Here is a 12,581-nt window from a genome sequence, read left to right on the forward strand (position 1 = left end):
TAAGCTCCTAAATTCAAGTGAGAGGTGTGACTCCTCCCTTACAGCATTTACAATTTTCACTGTGAGAAAGTACCTGTAGGTTTGAGATAAGACTGAAGGCCTCTTATTTCTTATAATAACCTGATCTGTTTCCCCTTTTTATTTTAATTTCTAGTTGTTTTTTTGTGTAGTAGGAAAGAGTTATAAAGACAGGCACTGACTCTGCAGATGTAGGAGCAAGAATGAATATTTTGGACATGGAAGACATGAGGACTGAGAGTGAAACATGAGAAAAACTACTGTTATACTTCCTGCTGGCCTAGTTGTGTTTAACCAGAGGGGAAAAGAATTGGTATAAGAAGCAGTCAGGAACTAGCTCCAGCTGCTGTCTGTCTTTCCCATGAGTACCCAAAACTCCTGAGCTTTTTGTGAAAGTCTACCTCACATTTTTATTTTGTCCAGCCTGAATGATTTTTTCCCAGCAGATATTAAAACCAGCCTTTTGCTTGCAAGAAGTTTTGCTTTGATGAATCATTATAGACCAAAAAACGTTCCAAATCAGCTGCTAGATAAGAAAAGAGTAAAGCAGTATTCAGAGAATATAACTGACAGAATAACAACCTGGTTGATTACAAGGTTAGGTGCTGGTGTTTCACTCAATAAGCTAAATATTCACAATCTCTTTTTGACTTAGGTGTCCAACCTATAGATGTATCTTTTCTTCCTCAATGAACTTTTCATCCTTTTACTGACATTAGTTCTTCTTTTTATTCAATTAGCCCAGAAAGAAAGCTTCTAGCAGGGCGAGTCAGCTGTTGTCTGCTGAAAAGAGACATACAAATCTTGTCACATAGCTTTTATTTCCATGGTCAGGAACCCTCAGGCCTGTTATTAAGGCAACTTAGGCTTGTGTGGAAATTTGCTGTCTCCTGCACACTCTGAAATAGGATTACATGATGGAGAAGATCAATTTACTGAGAACATTTAAGCTCAGAATATTAAGCTTTTTGTGCAATCACATCTCCTCTCTAGCTGTGTGGCAGAAAAGCTAGCCACAAGATCCTTGACAAATTGGATATTACCACATCTAACTGTGTATATTTAAGCTTATCAAACTGAATCGTTGCATTGTGACTGTGCTCTTACACAGACAAGGACTCCATTTAATAAATGCAGTGCCATTTAATAGTAATTAATCACCCAACTAAAATGTCACATTAAGGTCAGAGAGACCAGGAGACAAAAAAGAAGAGAACATTAAATTCAGCTGACAAACATAGGAAAAGAGAATACAGAGCCAAAGAAAGTTCTGGGACATTGGCACTGGTAAAACATTTAATCCAAACTTCTTTACTTTCCGTTCAGTTCAGAAATAATCACATTCACTTGGTTCAAAGCAAGGTCATTTTTGTAACTTTTAAATGAAATTTCCTCATAGCGTGTACAGTGACAGCCCATTGCAAGCTTGGAATTGTTGGTGCATTTTACAGATGTTGTGTTCTCAGTATTTGCTGTTTCCTCCCTCCCTGTTTCTCTCTTTTTTTCTTTGCTATTATGACATTCTTCATTTGTGTGGAATTTTCCTTAATATGTCCTGAATGCGAGCACTCTAGAAAGTCTCGAGTTTTTGGAGCTTAGAATGCAGAATTTGATTTCACAATGCTACTGTGTAATGCTTTAGCTTTTGTCTTGGTTTAATCATCCAACAGCAACAAAACCAAAAAGAAGTCATTCAGCTAAATAAGAGGGTGATTTGTGTTCCATGTTTCTATAAACAGAAACTCTACATAGGAAGCTGTTTCAGAGGAAGTATATTTGCCATCGGCAGAAGCAAATATATATGGAATTCCTTATTCTAAAGGTTGGATATTGCAGAAAAGGAGAAACTTTATTGTTAATTCCACTTCTTCACAATTGTGTTAATCAATTTCAATGTAAGTGTACGAACAGGTTTATACATGCGGCCATATGAGTACATGCTTGCATGATTTCTCAGTGTCTTTTTTCTTTTCCTTTCTTTTATAGAATTTAGAAGCAAGCAATCACTATCCACTTTTAAAACAAGTATTTTCAGAGGCTAAATATACTGGTTTCTGTCCATGAAGAAATGAACTTGTAAAATACAGTCAAGGATAAAAATATGTTATTGTCAGCGGACGTTACAAAATTCAGACAAATGGCTTCTAAATAGACTTGTTTTTCAAAGCATCTATCATTTCTCCTTCCTGTTCCAGAGTTCTCAGTTTGATGTCCAAGGATTTTTGTATTAGCATTGTGAAAAAGAGTAATTCTTCAAAAATTACTCTACATTTGGCAAGATCTGTCTTTATAACTTCTGCGTCAGTCCAAAGAATTTTGGCCTTTCCAAAGGTTAAATATTATCTTTCAAAATTGTGTAATTCTTGCTTTGTCAGGAAATGTCTCCATTTTCTAGAAAAACCTTTTATTTCCTTACCTTTAAAGTCAAAAATTCACATATGAATGCTCAAACTCATGACATTGAAATATTTATCACTAATTTCTCATCCTTAGGTGCATGGTAAATATTAACTTGGTACTGGTCCTAGCTCTGGCACATCTGGAGAGACATTTTCCTGTGTGAAGTGGAATCATAGCTTGCGGGGCTGGTTATCATGCATGAATGCACATTTTAGTTTTTAATGAAGGTTTTGATGATGCAAAATTCCAGACTTCTGATGGTAACATCTGAATTACCTTTGCAGGCTTTGTAGATGAAAAATTACCATTTTCTATCAGTTGTCTACATTTGTGCTGATTTCTGGAAGAACAGAGTTCACTCTATTTCCACAGAGCTTCTGGGACAATCCTATAGACATGACTCCATTTCTGACACAGCCCTGACAGTTCTTCAAGAAAAGCATGTTTGACAGTATAGGTTGAAATATTATCTCATTTATTTCATAAGCCAGTGGTTTCCAAACTGTGGTCTGCATTCCAGCCTAGTGGGTTGTCTTTAGTAGAGCTTGGCTGGTCTGTGGTCTGCAGCAGATCCTGTGGTTGGCTGGGCTTCCATTAGGAGGAAAATTTTCTGGCTAGTAGCACAGCCTCTTCCAAAATGTGTGATCCATAGCTCCTGGAACACAACAGGGTCCTACATTCGAATTTTGATATCATAGGCAGATTTTTTGTTCCAAACCTAGTTTGTGCTGTGTTTGAACGAATGAACAGTTGGCCACACAGCAATTGGTAGCTGTAGTAGTAGGTGATTTGCCTTTTTAAGGCTATTTTCAGCAGCTAGAGGAAAGCCAGTCATTTTTGTAAGTACAATACACAACCTATGGCAGAGGTAGTTTTGGAAATTTTTAACTAAAGTAGAGCATTCAGCAACATTTCCTACTTCCTGTTCTGGTTTCGGTTGTTTTCTTTTCTTTCCTTGGCATCCCTATAATGGCACTCCACCTCCACTTGTGTCTTGCATTCATCCTTTCATACACTCTGGCTTTGGCCCTTCTCCTTTTCTTTGACTTCAGCTCTGGTTTCTGCCTTCAGATCCCTTCTCACCCTCCTTCCTGCCTTTTCTCAACTTTGCAACTCCTATAAACTTGCTGCATTTCCAAATATGCCTTATCCTAGCTGTGCAGGCCACTACTTTTACTCCGTTGCCTCTCTGCCTGGAGTGCACTGAGAGTGGAAGGGCTTTGGTCTCAACTCCGTGCTTTACAGAGACTGCTCTCTTGCTATCTGTTGCTTCAAAAAACTCCTTGTTCAGCTCCTTGTAGCTCTAGATTGAAACATGCTCTTCTGACAGACTTCTTGGGGACAAACTAATTCTTGAATGTACACTCTGAGCATGAGCGGTGTGAGCTTTCGAGAAGACTTTTGGCTAAATATAGGTGCAAAATATGTTGCTGTTGCTTCAGTAACCTTGTCAAAGTACGCTGCTAAACGAACAAGTACACAAAGAAGAGAATATATTTCTTTACATCCCAGGTATTTGAAATACATTTAGAAAATGTTTCTTTGTGAAAAAAGAATCAGTAAGCAAAGCTTTCATTATAAAATGTACATTATTTTTGCCAGAAGGTTTGGCTCCAACATACGTAACATTGCTCAGTGTGTGCATTTGCATTTTTTTGCATAACACTATGGGTGCAACACTGTGTCTTCGCTTCCCACCTGTGATTTGCTTGTGTTCAGCACATTATTTTCCGTAGAGTTATTGCCAGAAGATAGGGCTTTCAAAACCCAAGGAAATATGGAATAGTTTGCTGTCTAAATGGAATGCTGTAGCCTGACCCACTATTGCTAAAGGACAGGGGAAAATGAGCACTTTTAAAGCAAATTCAATCTTAGTTACCAAAAACTCCCACAAGTCTTGTGCTAATGTCTGTCAAACCTACCTGCATTTGACACTTCTTTTAACAGAGACACAAACCAACCATTGCAGTTGCCTCACTTTAAACTCCTAAGAAATTATTTGCTGCAGTAGATCTCAAGGGAGAAATAAATAACTGATCTGAATGCCAATTTCATCTTCACTAAATGTTTGCATGAGGCTGTTTATGTCAGGGTAGTCCCATAACTAGCAAAAACTGGGGGGCTCTCCTGTCCAAACTCATAGCCCCTACATGAGCGAGGCCCAGTTTAAAATGCATTTTGTTTTACGAGCTGAACTTAATGCAAATATAGCTGTGACACAATGAATTGGGATAAATACTTTTAAGTCTCCACACATACAGCAACCTATGAGTAACATAGGGAAAGAAGTCTGCTGGCTTGCATGGGGGGATGAGTATGCCCTCGACAGAGTCCTCTCCTGAGCCTTGGGGGATACTGGTGCCCTTTAAAGGATTGCTCCCATGGTGATGAGGCTCACAGGGAGTCAAAGCAAACACCGCATTATGTATGCATATATATGTAAAGGCTCTGCCTTCTGCTCACAAAACGGAGGAAGCAGGCTGTGCTGGTGAAGTCCCTCTTTTCCAAAATACTTGCCTGCTTCCTGAGCAATGCCATAAGGAGCTTACCTTGCTGAGGATCCCTCAGCCCCTCCAGGGGACAGCATTCCCCAGCCTGTGCCTGCGCTGCGACATGCTGGGTGTCTTTTATTTGTTTTCTTTCCTGGCGGTACTACCCCTCTTGGGGCAGACGCTTTAGTGAGATGGATGGCGCTCAGGTAACTGGCAGTTCAAGGAAGTCCTTCCCCGGGTTGTTTACACCAAGGCGTTTTAGAGCAGCCATTTAGCTCCCACCCTGTCCCACCCCGCTGACCAGCTGTAAGTGTAAAGGCCGCCAGTGGGCCTGCAGGTCGCTGATAAACTAAACCCCCATTTGGCAGGCAAGGAAGCCAGAACGATAAGGATGTTGATTTATGTTTTATCTGTCACTACATTTTCAGTAAAGTTGGGCAGCGAGCCTTAACGAAGCCAGGGCTGTTATCACCTCTCCTTAGCCCTTTAAGTGCAGCAGGCTCTTTGGTGTCTCTCGCTGAATGCCGCTCTGTTAATTGCGACGGTAAACAGGACACAGCGCTGACCATCGCCGCGCTTTGCTCGGCCGGCACTTACCCACAAAACCGCTGGATTTAGGAAAGGAGCCTGAGTCCAGGGGCAGTCACACATGAAGGAGGGTTCGTAGAAGTACTCAGCATTTCCTGGACTTGCTTCTATCATTTAAAATGTATTGCATACCTTGAAGTGAATGTAATGGCTGGCTTAATTGGAGATAACTTCACTGAAGTGGCCGTAGTTACCATTTATGTCAGCAGCGAATGTGCCCTTTAGCGCTGTGCCCTCAGGTACGGCTGTTCAACGTAGGAAAAACCTGACAACACTCATTACCGGTGAAATAAATGTTGTGAATTATATGTATGATTAGGTACCATTTTCCCCTCATTTTGGATATGTGAGCGTTATTTTTCTGAAAGCATCGTAAGATTTTACACATTATATTTAATGGCAAACACATTTTTAGTTTTGTGAAGCACCACATGCTTTTGGGGCCAGTAGAAGTGCCCACAGAGAAGAGGGTGGAAAGAGCTGGGAAAGAAATGCAAGCAATAAAATATTAAAATATTCTGGCAAAAGCAGAACACGGAAAATCTGAAAAAATCTACCCAAAGCAATTCTTGTTACATCCCATGCAGAATAGTAGAAATATAGATTTTTATTCTCCTTTGTCCCCTTTTGATTTCTTCTCCTTTTTTCCTTCTTTCTCTCCCTCCCCCCAAATATTTCATCTTACCTTTCAAGTCTGTCATTATATTTCTTTCTAAACAAATCTAGAAAGAGAAAAAGGAGCTAGTTCCTGCTTGAGGTCAGTGGGAACTTTGCCATTGACTTTAAATAGGTCCAGAAGCAGGCCCAACAGAGCATTTTATAGCTTCCTTTATTTATCTTAGGTTTTTATTTTGAGCAATGTGTCTTTTGTATGACTGCATTATTTCCACAGTGAACACCATAATGATGGACTCATATACATTATTATATACACACATACTGAGCAAAGCATTATTGATAGTTATGCTCTTTTAAACAAGAGAAAAAGACAGCTATGAAACTACATCACAAGGATGCTTTTATGGTGCAGATTCAGTACAGCATTAGTGCTCTCCATAAGTCTGTGCAAGGTGCCACTCCACAACAATTGTCAAGAAATCTGTTGATTACTGAGAAATAGGTGACCAAAAGAAGTAATTAATGCTTTAGTCTAAGAAACCAGGCTTGCAGTTCATTAGGTTTTGTAAATGGTGCCCATAGTTAATCTGTTCTTCCTGAGAGAAATGGTAGAATGAACCAAAGTTCTCCAACTGGAATATGGAGGGAACTTACTGAAATGTTTGAGCTTAATATCTCTAGGCTAATGGGCCAAGGATAACAATACAAAGTTTGGCAGAACTCTGGCTGATAGCTGGGGATATCAGCTATGGAGTGTGGTGGCCATTTGTCACACAAGATTCAGATGAGCAAATGATGCAAGGGACTATTTCTGTGTTTTGCTGATGACAGTTATGAACCTTGGGTTCTTTGCAAAACTGTTCTGAAGAATTCCCAAAGGGCCATCTCATGCATTGAGATAATTTATGACAATTACAAATGCACTGTATTAAAACCGTACCAACAATGTAAATATAAGAAAGAAATTAAGATGGTTTTGCTGTAAAAGTGGCTGCTGCCATGAATTAAAATCACCAGCCTGTCTCTGTCTTGTCAAAAAATAAGGTAAGACTCCCAGCTGGATAAAATCTTCAGCTCACAGAGATCTGGCAATGAGGATGGATCAAAGGCATATTTTTCTCTCACAGTCATGACAGATCCTCTGGATCAGCTGTACTAGGGACAGACTAGCCTGAAAGTGCAGCATCTCTTCCACCAAGTTGTAAGGGCCAGCTGAATGGTGTGGGTGCATTGCAGGAAGGAGAAAATATCATTGTTGGTGTCCATTCCCTTCTGCTAGCTGAAGTTAAAAATCAATTTTCCTCCCAGTTAATGTAGTTATGTTACTTGTAGGGCAGCTTTGATGCTGCTGGGTTTGTACTCCACAATGCGTTGCAGCAGCTGTCTGGAGAACACATAACCTATTTACTTCTGGTTGTCACGGAAAGAGATCTACTACTAGGCAAAACAGAAACATTTATGGAAACCCATGGGTGAGGAGAGACCGCAGAGCTTCCAGCAATTGAAGTCCTGCTCTCTGAACAGAGGCACACAGACAGTGCCCTGCACGCAGGGTGAAATACCAGCTCATGGCAACATACACAGTGGGATTGGTGCTTGCACCCAGAAAACATTTCTGAGGCTGAAATAAACCTGTGGTCATTAGTTACCACACAAATATACTGTTGGCAACCAATTGTCACTCTAGCAACCTCAAGGGAAGAAACAAATGCTAGCTGAATGAGCAGCCCTGGCTGCAGCATAACAGTCTAGCATACTTGTTAGACTGGAGATGAGTAAGAAATTTTATAAATATAGTCTATTTTTTAATTGATAAATTTCCCACAAGCCAACATGGCTAATCTACAGTATTTTTCCTTTCCCAGGTATTTGCTGAAAGCTTTCTGCAAACATATCTTCAGTGCTTATAATAAATTTGCCTGCATGCATAGTTTTTCAGAGTTTTTATTATTCATTTGTGGCAGAATAAGTAAATCTCAAAGGATTTGGATCTTATAAAAATATACAATGTGGAAATATAGATGTTCTTGCACCAGCTCTGGTGTCTGTATTTTCAAGCTTTCCTACAGTTAAACTGAATATTCATGGAAAATAGATTGAGAAAGGGTGTCAATACCACTGTAATAAATCCAGTATTTTATTCAACCGATTATCCAGGAACAGTTTTGGGCCACTTTCCCAATTCTTATTAAAAATAATATAAAAAAGAGAGAAAGAAGTCCTCTCATCCATTTACGAGTTATGCCATTTTAAAAGTCGCTATATTCCATTACACAGTCCCCCACCCACTTGTTTGCCCAAACAGAGTTTGCTACTAGATGGATCCAGAGCAGCTGCCTTGCCCCAGAACAGCTGCTGGTGCTCTATATTTGCAGCTTCCTCTTGCTCTCTGATACTCCATAAAACTGTTTATATTCCCTGTAAAAGTATTTTCACTCTGTTTGCTTAGTGACCGTGCACCACAAATATTCTCTTCACCACTAACAATTATGAAATGAAAATGTTTACAAAACTTTACTTAGTGCCAGTACCTAATAAACTATAGAAATGCTCTGAAGTGAATGTGTGTATGCAATGTGCATATGCGTGTATGAATGAAGTATTTACCTTATTTTTCTGTGCAGCAGAGAGGTGGTGATGTACTTTTACTAGCACTACTCCAAGATTGCATGCATTTGGTGTCTACTGCCTGGTTTTATAGCTCTTTGAAGCTTATTTATGGTCTGTGGAAGAACTGACATGTGAACTAAGTTAACTATTTTTGCAGCTTTTTTTTGGAGCCTTGGCCATATCTATTCAAGATCACATGTTTATGCCACATCAATGCAAACTTGGGTTTTTTTTCCTACCTCAGATCAGGTATTTGAACTAGTTTGTCCTGCACTGCTTTGATACTACCCATCATAAACCATTTGCACTTTTGTTCCTTCATTGCCCTAATCTGATGTGTTCTGAAAGAGGAATTGTCTCACAGCTTTTATTAAGGTGACACAGTGGAAAACATTTGATTCAATATTAGGAGGGCAATTGTTTGCCTTCGAAGGGGCTCTGCTCTGTAAGAGGGAATCACAGCCCATTTCAGTTCATTGAGTTAATTGCTGCTGCCCCAGGAGTCTGAGGTAGGCTTGTTTTCTCTTCTGTTTGCAGCTGGCTTGTCTTTCTCAGATGATACACAGGGTGGCTGAGCAACACTTGGTAGCTTTCATCCATTCCTTTGCTACTTTCATTTGGTATCTCACAGACAGCATGTATCTCCAATGCCAAATCCTCTTTATCAAGCTCACAAAAACAGGCTGTGATGTGTTGCCAGCAGGAACAAAGTGCAATGGGGTAAAGTCTTGGAAGGGAAAGCTTTGCTTCTGCACAGAAACTGTTCATACCCTACAGCAGCAGGATTTGCTCTCTAGCTGGTCTGCTTTCAGTGCAGGGCAGGATTCAGGCAGAACCACCACAGTACCCCATCTCTCTGAACTTCAGGGACTGAGAAATGAATACTTTACCTCTTGTCTTGGGTATTTTTAAAATATGCAGTTTGGCTTAGAATATTTATTGCTTTTCTTGTGATCCTGAAATCCACGACTACTGTCAGCATAGTACCTTTATTTCTTTTTTGCCTAAACTTTGTTCCCAGGGGGTGTGTGTGTTACAGAGATTCTTTGTTCAGTGCTTTTTACTAACATATAAGTGAATAACAATATGATGGATTACATATTCTTATACATTCTGATAATCTTGTAAAAGGGATTTTTTCTTTTATGATGTTTTTCTGCTAAATAATTTGTTTTACACTCTAAACTGAGGATGTAACCCAGAAGCCTTCAGTGAGGTGTAGTGTTTCACTTTTTGCCCTCATCAAGTGCAGGAATCAGCACTAGGATTGGGACTGGGGAAATTTTATTTCAAAAATACATCTCTGTTTCCTCCTGCATTACAAGAGTCTCCCACTCAAACATATAGAGACCTTTACCCTTCACAGCATCCAAGGGTCAGTCTACAGAGGAACCAAAAATGTTGCTTGCCACCTCTAACAGCACTGCCAGAAGCACTGCCAGAGCTTATGCTCTCTTAACTCAATATCACAACACAGTTAACATATAAACTCAGATAACAATCATCTATATTCTGACAGATGGTTTTGGGCTGAAAGAATTTGCAACAGGACAGCACACAGTACACTTGTTTTCCCTGGGGTCTCTGTAGCTGACCTATTCTGAAAATTGAGTTTTGTGGTGTGGAGACTTTTGAACCTTCAAGACAAAAATCTTTCAAAATCTTCATGAAACTTGCCTCTATATGTCTTAGTCTGATGATAAATACCTTCCATGTAAAACTGTATTTGATCTCAGTATCTCTTGACAGTGAAGAGGTTCTTTTTCTTTGGAGGATTAAAGACATTGCACTTGCTCCTTTTCCTCTTTTTATAGTGCATAAACAGATAATATGTAATACTTTTACCTGGTATTCTTCCACAACATTCATGTTACAGCAGGTACTTCAATAATTCAATTAAGATACCACAGACTGGCTTCTGTGCACTGAGGAGCAGGGTTTGTGTTTCTGAGAGTTCCTCTTTGTCTTTGGGAAAGTAGCCAGAGCTACCTCATGTACCCTAAATTTAGAGGGGCCTTTGTCCAAAGCAGTTCAGAATATCTAATACTATAAAATTTGTGGGAGAGATGGTTTTATCTCTTAAGCATCCTTATCCATAGCTTCAGGAATAACTAACTTTTCCTTTAAATCTGTAGGCTGCATATGTTTTAGATTAGTTTCATTTGTGTTTTTGTAGGTTTTATGGGTTTTTTTTAAAATAATTTTCCTGTTTTCTGAGTAAATTATATGAAACATCTGCCCTAAATTTAATCTATCAAGCTCATAAAGGGAAAAGGCAGACGTTTTATGAGTGATATTATAAAATTTAGATAATTATCTTGTTTGTTTTAGCAGTTTCTATTTTGGTATCTGTACAGTATTCTTCCATTAAAAGACAATTTTTATATGGTGTACTGGTCAAGGAGAGCAGCCAGTGATCCCATAAAAGGTACATTTAATAGTGGTCCTGTTAATCAGCAATATTCTGTGTATTTTTAATGGAACTATATTCATTGTGTAAGCATCAACCTAATCTCAAACCTGTCATATGGTTCTCAGATTAAAAAAGGAAGCAAAGTCTTTGTGTAGACAACATATAATTCCTGCAGCCTTCACTAGCTGTGCAACTTATGCAAGTTCAAGTAGGATGTATAAATTATGTCTGGAGCAATGAATGCAAGATGGACTTATGGTACCCTTTTCCTCTGCCATCTGCATCAATTCAGTGAGGTTTTGCCATCCTGTATCTACCATATGTACAAATCTTTTTAATGGAAGGTGGAAAATTATTCTAGGGGGACATCATCATGTGCATGTTTGTTCTTATCTCCTTTACTCGGCATCTGCCACTGTCTGCTGTCAAAGACAGTATCCTGAGCTAGTGTAAACCTCTGGTATGTCCTGATGTCGTTATCCTTGCTGCTCATGTGCTTATTCCTGCCCTTTTTTTGGGGTTTTTTTGGTGGTTTTTGTTTTGCTTTATTCCAAAACAGCTACTTCACTAACTTTGCAGGATAGAACCAAACGTAGGATCAAAACTGGATGACAGAAGTATTTTATTCAAGAGAAGATGCTGATGGTTTAGCTTAAAAAAAAAAAAAAAAACCCAAAAAAGAAAAAAATAAAAAAGCCACTGCAGCTCTCTTCCTTGTAGTCCTCCATGAGAATACTCACCAAGCAAACCTTATTGGAGCTGTAAGTGATCTTCCTTCTCTCAGAACTCGATCACAACCTTTCAAAGCAAATAGTGTTTTGACCATGTTGGTGAGACCTCACCTCTTCTGGGCAGTTTTTGGATGATGCTTGCTCCATCTCATCTTATGCTTTCTTTAAACTCTGCTAAGTGAGGTATAAATTGCTATTGCTCTTCTAGTTCACATATTTTCTTTCCTTATTTCCACCGCACTTTCCTCAGTCAATGCATGCTCAGCTTGCCTCCCAGGACTTTGTGCAGCCCAGGAGGTCCAACATGTCTAGTTAGAGTAGGATTTGTGCTTTCCCAGTGGGAAAGGCTGATCATTTCTGGCTTCAGAAATTTTTGCATGTTCTGTAAAAATAAAAATAGTAATTGAAAATAAAATGCCCTGTAGAAATGTAACAAATTTTTTTTGTTCTTTTTTTTTTCTGAGGGCTATTTGTGCTGCAGAGGAGCTGAGAGGGGAAGGTAAAAGAAGCACACATGTTATTTTTCAGTGTAGAGAGTCTGCATTTTTCTCCCCCCACTATATATCAGTGGATAGAGAATTCATTCATTTGGAACTTACTAAGTGGTGCCAGAAGGCAACAGAAAATAGTAGCAGTGCTAAAGGCTCAGCTGTATGAATGATATGCAGTTTGTGCCCAGAATCTATTGTAGATTGTTGGAACTTCAGGGTT

General features: G+C 39.2%; 1 long non-coding RNA gene across 1 annotated transcript; it reads right to left on the reverse strand.

Annotated features, from left to right (window-relative positions):
• Positions 1-2,876: 2,876 nt before the first annotated feature.
• Positions 2,877-5,181, reverse strand: LOC108964906 (uncharacterized). The gene is made up of 2 exons (XR_001993016.3): positions 4,968-5,181; positions 2,877-3,073 (listed from the first exon to the last, which is right to left on the reverse strand). It is a non-coding gene; the product is annotated as an uncharacterized LOC108964906 (long non-coding RNA).
• Positions 5,182-12,581: the final 7,400 nt, after the last annotated feature.

This window comes from Serinus canaria, chromosome 4 (assembly GCF_022539315.1).
Source record: "Serinus canaria isolate serCan28SL12 chromosome 4, serCan2020, whole genome shotgun sequence".
Classification (NCBI taxonomy): Eukaryota; Metazoa; Chordata; class Aves; order Passeriformes; family Fringillidae; genus Serinus; species Serinus canaria.